General features: G+C 42.7%; 1 long non-coding RNA gene across 1 annotated transcript; it reads left to right on the plus strand.

Moving 5' to 3' along the window:
• Positions 1–4,998: 4,998 nt before the first annotated feature.
• LOC144711925 (uncharacterized) lies at positions 4,999–7,953 on the plus strand. The gene is made up of 2 exons (XR_013583684.1): positions 4,999–6,032; positions 6,130–7,953. It is a non-coding gene; the product is annotated as an uncharacterized LOC144711925 (long non-coding RNA).
• Positions 7,954–9,171: the final 1,218 nt, after the last annotated feature.

Genomic DNA, 9,171 nt, shown 5'->3' on the forward strand with positions numbered 1-9,171 from the left:
AGCAGTAAATGAGGAGGGTAAATGATGTCTAAGAACCAGAAAATATCAAGAGAACGTAGAAGAAGAAGTAGAAGAAGAAGAAGTAGAAGTAGTAGTAGAAGAAGAAGTTGATGATGATGATGAAGAGTTGGAGGCCCAGGACGATCAATTTATAGGTGGGATCGGGCGTTCTAATTGCAGGAAATCAACTTGCGTCTAATCAACTCGCGCCGCCGGTTTCATGGTATCGAGAGGCAGGTCGGCACTTTTTAGGCTTCCCCTCCGCGCTCTTATCCTCTAAGAACAAGTTTAACGGTCATAAGAAAGGCCCATCTCTGATTTTTCTCTCTCTGTTATCCTCTTTCCACCCATCTTCTCCCATCTCTTTCTCACTAACGTTTCCAACTTGTTTTTTTCAATGACAGCGAACTACTGGAAATTAGGATATTCCAGAACTAACGAAGAAAGAGAGATCGGCTGACAAGAGAAAGTAGTGGGCCGCTAGAGAAAAAAAAATAGAGAGAGAGAAATGGGGCACAAGAAGATACAGGTATGTACACATGGGTGTAGAGAAGAGAGGGATGGGGCTAGAACGCCGCAGTTTGGCAAAACTATAAGGACAGCAGTTTGGCCTCAACTGCCAAACACGACACTGGGAAATAAAAGGGGAATAACTTTTTATTTTAGGCTTGGTTTCCCCCTCTGATGGTGGTTGAAAGTGGAAATCTGTATCCCACAAACAGGGCTAAGGTAGAACACTGTTCCATGGGTGAGAGTAACCTATGTGGCGCGGTCAACAATACACAAAGGGAACTCGAAGCCTCGATGACACCAAGAAAGAGAGAGACGTAAAACAGGACATCAAGGAAATGAGATCATCGGGACCTCAAAGGGCCAGAGCTGCGTCACCTCTTGGTTTAGATATTCTATGGCCAACCGGAAGGCACTGAAGTAACCCGTTGACACTGCCATCCCAATGAGCACCAGTATTTTTGACGCGCAAGCCACAAATAATTCCAAAAGGCAATTCATAGTATTCAGCGGCTGCCCATGATTGCCGATTAATTTAATCAAACGGTTCTTGTAATCAAGCGTCTCGACCGGCCTGTCTTGACGGCGCACGGCGGAAATCCTTCAATCGGTTTCGAGTCGCCGCAGTTGGATTCCCCGTTACTTTTGGCCGGCTGGTTTTGGAGCCGACAGATTAACGGGGTTATCCGCCGATGTCATCCCTTTGGGGCCCCAAAGCAGCCAGAGACCAGTGAAATGAAGGGCGTCCCACTGAGGACGACTTATTGGTTTAAAATGTGATAGGGTTTAATGGAAGACGACCGAGTAATCTTCGTTGATGAATGACAGAAGATTTGCGACTAGCACAAGTCGACATAGAAAATGTTTGAGTGGTAAGGCCATATCCCACATGGTTGCCGAGTTGGTATTATAATAGAATTCAAAAAGAGAGATCACCACAAAACTGCACCAAGAATAATAGAATTTACTATCCACGACGAAACGTCAGACGCATGGCCCAAGAACCTAAGCGATTCTGTGCGCTGCGTTCTTCGGACATGGAATTCTGCGGTGCGTTCTCGTTGATCATCAGCTGATGAGGAAACCTACGGGTCGATTTTGGACTGGCTAGGATTGTTATTGTCGAATACTACTGCCCGATGAGGTGGATTTGAGATAGAAAGCTGAATCGGAACTGGAAGACGGTCTAAACCGAGGATCCCGTGATCGGAATATGATGAAGCGACCTCGGATAATGTTGATGACGCATCGCAAAATCATTTGGGCAGACGATAACATAATGAGAATTAATTTTAAATAGACAAGGCTAACCTTATTTACAATGATAATTTCTTGGTCTGATGTTGATGTCTTCGGCATGATAAAGAGGCGATATTCTCCATGTTTGCTTGGCCAAACGATAGTCCCTGGCGCAATTCACGTTTATCTATTCAACTCTGCTTCTTATCAGTGATCCCAGGCCCCTCGAGATGGCGTCAGCGGTCTGCAGGCATGGGCCTGTTTCTCATTTTCACAAGTCTTGTTTGTAGTCTGAGAGGAATATTTTGCTGGAGAGGCGTCAAGATTTGATTATTGACGATGAAGGGAATGTAATTAAACTAAGACCTGATGATGTTTCTCACTGACATTCAATTGTTATTTTTGGAAATAGAACGTAATGACAAGAAGCGGAGACTAAAATCATTTTACTCATATAAGACTATTTCTCAGTGTGTACGGATCCCTGTAATCACTTTTATTTGAAAAAATAAAGAACAAATTTGAATGTGGAATAAATGATTATTCTGAAAAGTTAAAGAAGGTGAAAACATAGAAGTCCATCGTTTAGGTTGGTCACTGTAATGGTTGGGGAAAAACGTGGACCACGGGTAGTTTTAACCCAACCATGTGTACCGATTAGCGTAATAATTTAACTGCTACACAACATCATGCGAAAGTCATTTTACCTGTACCTTCCAGATCACGAAAATCTTCCTTGCCCAATCCCAATGTAATATACTTTTTTTATTCTGATTAAAATACAATTTCTATCTCAAAAAACGTTTCTGTTTTTGTATTTTTAAAATAACTGGAATATCAGGACTGGTATGTTTCTTGATCCATGCAACCTATTTTATCCGTCATGTCCTTGTTGAATTTCGTTAAGCGTTGCGCATGAGCGTGAAGAGAGAAGAAAGAGAAGAGAAGAAGCTGGGGTCCAAAATACAGAGAGAAAGAGATGGCTCAAGAAGACTGACGAGAGAGAGAGAGTAGTTAGAATCGTGGTTATTCCGCAAATTATAATGGTACATGTTGGTTTCAATTTATAAAGCCTAGATAATAACCATATATACGTTAAAGTTGTTAGAGTGATATGAGCCATTATAACGTTTTATAACGGCTCTATCGGATCACATCCTAACTGTCTATCTGTTTCCTGTCTGGATTGAATCCTAGCCGTCTATCTATGTTGAATCCTAACCGTTTATCTTGTCTTATCCTAGCGATTAATTCTCTTAACGAGTATAGGGTATGTGTCCTTTTATTACTAGTCTAATCTTATATCAAGTCCTATTGGCCGCTGTTTCGCTGATGTGGCACATCGATGTCGAGTAAAACTCCTCAACACCCCCACCCGTGAGAGCATTGACATCGCAGACGACCTTGAGCTTGGGCGTGATAAAAGAAAAATGAATCTTTGCAAGTGGTTTGGTCACTAAATCTGCAAATTGATTATCATTATTGACGAATTGTACTTTGAGCGGTTGAGCTGCCACTTGTTCTAGTACAAACCGATAATCAAATTCTATGCGTTTCACCCGAGCATGACACACATGATTCACATTCAGATATGTGGCACCCACATTGTCACACCAGAATGTTGCTATGGATTCAGATTGTATTTTTAACTCTTTTAATAACGATTGAATCCAAAGAACTTCAGCAGTTGCATTTGCAACTGCTTTATATTTTGCCTCGGTGATTGATCTGGCTATTGTAGGCTTTATTTTTAACTCCATGATGCGAGATTTCTCGCAACATAAATGAGGTACGCTCCCGTTGAATTTCTGTATTCTTGGTCATCTGCCCAGTCAGAATCACTAAACACACTTATATTAGGCTCAGAATTCTTATGAATAAGTAACCTAATAACCTGCAAATTTATGACATAAAATCATCCATTTTACATATATATTTGGCTCAAAATGACTACATTTGCATTTTTTATTGAATTAAATTGATTAATTTTTACTTTGTTGTGATTTTATGGTGTTATAAAGTTTCCTGGTTTTGTGTAATTTTTCACATTTTTCGGGTTAAAAAATCGTAAGGAAATGAATTTTGAAAGGCAAAATACAATTTTCTGGATTTTATAAATGATTTAAATGAATTTTAAATGTTTTTTAGGGTATATTTACTATTTCTATAAGTATTTTAGAGTTTTTAATTTCTCTGTGGGGTTAGTTATAATTTTTATATCCTTGTACGGTCGCAAGGGCATAAATGCAATTTAACCATTGGTTTTGATGAAACCCCTAACTCTTCAAATAGCCTTTTTCTTCCTTCTTTGATTTTTGTCTTTTGGCATTCCTTCGACACCAGGTCACCGGCAGGAAAGGAGGAGATGCTTAGGCCCAAGCTTTGTCATTGTTAGATGCTCAAGTTTTCTCTGGAGAAGGAGATCAAGAGGGGCTCGACATTGTAGTGGATCAAGCACCACCCGGCCTAGGACTGGCATCAAAAATGGGGTTTGTGTGAGGATTCTGATGATAGATTTGCTTGTAATCCCCTCCAAGGATAGTGAATTAGGTTTTTTTTCTTTCATCTTAGGGTTGGTTTCATCATCTCACAAAATTCTTTTAAAAAGGCATCATCTCTATCATCCTTCACATCTACCCATTCTATCTTTCTCATCTCTCCATATCACCATCCATCCCATCATTCCACCATTCACTCATCACTATTTCTTCCATAAAGACATCTATCCACCTTTCTCCATCCATATCCATCATCTTCTGATGGAGGACCATGCCGTCAAACGTGCCCCGACTCGTCATCAACCCCATCGCAAAGCCCGAGCCGATGTTAAAAACCCAAGCTTTCACTACCAGGTTTGAAAACCACATCTGTGTTGTGGTGTTTTCTCGTGTTCGTGTTGTTTTACTGTCTTACGGAGACCCCTCACGGTTTTACGAGGCCCGTCTCACGTTGTTGAATTTAGTCTGTCATCCTAGACTACGGGGAAGGCCACACCTGCGTGTGTACAACCTTTCTCGATGGAGCTTTTGTCTTTCCTTTTATCATGTTTTGTTACGCCTTTGGGGGAGGGAGAAGCCAAGCAGGACTTCTTTCCCCTTGAAGGTCCCTTTGGGGTGGGGCAGCCCACTAAGCCCTCTCTCCTAAAGGAGCCCATTAGGGCACTTTTGACACCCCCCTCTCTTCTTTCACTATAAAGGGAAGGGGGAGGGCATCGTTTTTAGATCGGACTTGTTTTTTTGAAAGAAAGAAGAAGGATGTTGTTTTTTATGAGTTGCTTCCCGTAGGAACTAGGGTTACCTCCACTTCCGCCCAAGGTTGTCCTCGAGCTATCCCGCCACCCGGCTGGAGACGACGGCTCATTTATCAGCGAAGTGCAAACTAACTGGTGCATCCACTATGTGCATTCTCCAAGTGTTGTTGCACCTTACGGTCGGCGGTGGGGCATCGCGTGGATCCCTTCCCTTGGTGAAGCCATCCGACAGGCCTCAGACCAGGCCTTCCCACCCCTCCTGACTGTCGTCGATGTACTTGGAGGGCCGCTTTCCGCCCCAAGGTCGTGCTGTCTCACAACGGGAAAGGACGGCCGTGCTGGTGCACTACGGCTCAGTGGGCGCCCCTCGCCTGATCCCCCTGGGTCTCAGAGTTTCTCTGCTGGGGTATCGTGATCGACGCTGCCGTTGACGTGTCGATCTGGGCATTTTCTGCTGTTGGGTCACGTACAGTGTGAACGCATCGATATATCGACTACACCATCTCCTGCTTCAAGCTCCTGTGCATTGCCTCGTCTGTTGACGCTCTCCCAGGTGACGAGAATCCTCTACTTCTCTCTTGTGGGCCAATGTCATCATTGGGGGCGCTCCTTCTTCCCCTCCAACTTCTCTGGCTGGGAAGAGCTGTGTTGCGGACGGAGCTACCGAGCCCACATCCCGGCGTCTTCCTCCGCTACTAAGGCGTCGGTCGCCGGCGATCCGGTCCCCCAGCAAGTCGGCTCCGGCAATCACGTGCTGCACGTGGGAGTCACCACCTCTCTTCCTCTCCCGTCTATGTCTCCAACCAGCTTGGGCTTGGAACCCCTGCCAACAGGGTGATCAGTATGATAATCATACTAGGAGCTTGCCCTCCCCTGGTTGTGAACTCTTCTCCACGCTTACACCCACTCGGCGGTTATTGTTGGGGCATCGACGCCGGCCTGCTCTTCCTAGTGATCCTCCAAGACGATCGCCCCTCCATCCGATCCTGGCTGGTTGTACCTTACCGACGAAATCGAGGCCCGCGCATCACAGGTCATTCCTTCCCTACACTCCTTGTTTTGCAGCATCATTATTTCTTCCAGTGCCGATCTTCGACTACTTCTCTGCCCTGAGAGATCTAATGTCACAGCTTAGGGCTAGCCACCGTTACACACTAGGGTACGTCATTTGACGATGTCGAATTGGCTTGTTGACTACGTCGGCACAGACGCTTTTGGGTGGTAACGCATCCCCCATTTCGTGGGGCCTTGAACTGAGCTCACACATCATTGGGAGTCTGGACAAGGCCTGAGATTCCTCGGTGTCGTCACTTGAACCACGCCCCGGATATGTCGGTCACATCGCCCATAAGGTGTTCGAGGAAACTCCTCAATTGGAAGGTTTTTATAAAAGCTCCTAAAAACCGTAAAAACCTATTCCTCTCATATCAATATTACTGCAGTAGCTATCTATCTTGTTTTAACCTCCTTAAATCCACAGAACATCTCTCTCACCTCTCCATTTTCTTACCTACAAGTATCTTCTCATCTCTTTATTAGTCATCTAACCTCATTACCTAGGCTTCCTGAGGATTTGACCCTTACCTGTCTCTATACTTGTGAGGAAAATATAAATTTATTGCATGAATTTAAAACACAACAACGACATAAATCAACGCAAATTTTGAGTTCATCAATTGGCCCCGTTGCCGGGGAGCAAGGTGTCATTGAGGTAAGTGATTTCTTTTCCCTTAGCTTCCTTTTATTTTCTCATTATCTCGTAATAAAAATATCTTTGTGAGGAAATAGGAGAGTTAAGATATATACTGGGTTAAGGATCTGATTTTGGTTTATGCAATGAACTAGATCGAGAAAACCTATATTGATTGATCTCAACTCTATAGGAAGATCACCGAATTCTGATGAAAGTTGTAGCCGTGTTGAGGAACATTACACTCCTATAGGCAGTGACGGCTTCACCAAGATCACTACCAATTTGGGAGATAATGTTAACTTTAAAATAGATGTTTCCTTCTAAAATGCTCTACCTACCTATCATGGCTTACCTAATGAAATTCCTTACACCTTTCTAGAGTAACTGATAGGTAGGTGCTCCTTATAACATATTCTGGGAGTTTTGCGAGATGTATTAAAGATACGGATAATTCCGAAAACCTTGAGAGATAGGGCCCGGGAGTGGTTTAGGAATCTTTTTTGGAAATTCGAGAGTTGGAATGTAGTAGAAGAGTGTTTTATAGGAAATTCTATACTCCGGGTAGAACCAATTATGTTGGACAAGAAATACAAAGATTTAGACAAGGAGATTATGAGTCATTTTGTGATGCGTGGGAGTGGTTTAGATCCTCAGCTAGGAAATGCCCTCATCATGGGTTTAGCACATGGCATTTGATGAATTTTTCTTATAATAGTTTAAATGAGAATTCTAGGAACAGAGTGGATTATTCATGTGGAGGTTCGTTCATGGAGAAATATGATGATGAGATAGAGGAAATTATGGAGAAACTAGCCGAAACTGATAGCCATCGTTTGAGTCTAAACAATAACGGAAGGAAAGTGGAACCAAAGAAAGGTTGGGTGATTGATGTTCATGGTAAGGAAGTTGAAATCATGATAGAAATGAATGAGCATCGGATAGGGAAAATTGAGACGAATATTGAAAATTTGACTAATTAAATGGAAAAATTTGTGACTCATGCTAACGTGCCCAAGGTGCAAGAAGTTCCTTGTTCTTTATGTTTGAGCAGGAATCATAAAGATGGAGAGTGCATGGGGAGGGAGGAGTCAATGCGATGAATCACGCGTACCCGTACAAGCCATGGAATGCACGAGGGAACGAGAACTACACTAAAGAGCATCAACCGCCTTACCAACACAAACCATATCCTACATCTTATAACCTGCCACCTAAACAAACAAATGACTCTAATATTTCTGATTTTCAAGTCAGAAGGCAATGATGGAGCAATTACCGAAGAACGTTCAAGGCACGAGCGTACTCAACCGTGTGCAAAACCGGATGGATCGAATTAAGGAACATGTTCACCAACCCATGGTATCCATGGAGAATACGAGAGGTAAAGGAAAAGAAAAGGGTTCCAACAAATGTCAATTTCCAACTCAACCCTCTGTTAATACTAGTAATGTATCGACTATTGAGTCACAAGTATTTTCTTTCCCTGAGATAAATTAGATAAATCTTCACAAATTCCCCTTGATAGCTCATGCCATTACTAGATTGAAGAGTGGGAAGCAATTAGAGGATCCTTACGAGCATGACTTAGAAATTGAGAAAAAAAAAAAGAAAGAGAACCTTTAGGGAATGCAGCTATAGGGAAGGAGCCGAGCCTAGCTGCCTATCAGCCCCCTATACCTTTTCCCGATGCCTTAAAACCCTCAAAGCCTGCCCTTGAAAATAATAAAATCATAGAATCCTTTAAGGAAGCTACCATAACCATTCCTTTAGAGGAAGCAATTAGGTATATATCATTATTTTCTAAGTATGTGAAGGAGTTATGTACACCTCAGAGGAAAACCAATCGGATCAAGCTTCCCGAGAGTGTTGGTTAGATAATTTTAAATGAGTTACCTGAGAAGAAGAAAGATCCAGGGCCTTCGCTAATCACGTGTGATATTTGGGGAATGAGATTTTCAAGATCCTTGTTAGATTCGGGAGCGAGCATCAATCTCATTCACAAAGCCTAGTACGACAAATATAAATTTGTGGAGATGCAACCCATTAATGTGGAATTTCAATTGGCTGATGGATCTACCAGAAAACCATATGGGGAGCTAGTAAACATGATGGCTAGACCAGAACAATGCATCTTTCCCGCTGACTTCATTGTAGCTAAGATAGAGGTACCCGATGACGTGACTCGAGCACCCACCATTTTAGGGAGACCTTTGATAGCAGCGGCTAGGGCCATCACTGATTGGGAAATAGGAAAAAAAATTCTAAGAGTAGGAGAAGAGAGGGTAGAATTAAACATTTATAGATTGATGAAATATCCTAGCAGTAGTCATAAAGATGTGGGAACTTTAGACTTATTAGAGGATGAGCATGACTTGGGGGAGGCAATTTTGGAAATTTCTGGGATAAACCTAGTAAACAAAACATTAGATGTTAATGATCCTCTTGATTTTGAACTTAAACCACTACCATCTTCCCTAAA

This window comes from Wolffia australiana, chromosome 14 (genome assembly GCF_029677425.1).
Source record: "Wolffia australiana isolate 7733 chromosome 14, ASM2967742v1".
NCBI lineage: Eukaryota > Viridiplantae > Streptophyta > Magnoliopsida > Alismatales > Araceae > Wolffia > Wolffia australiana.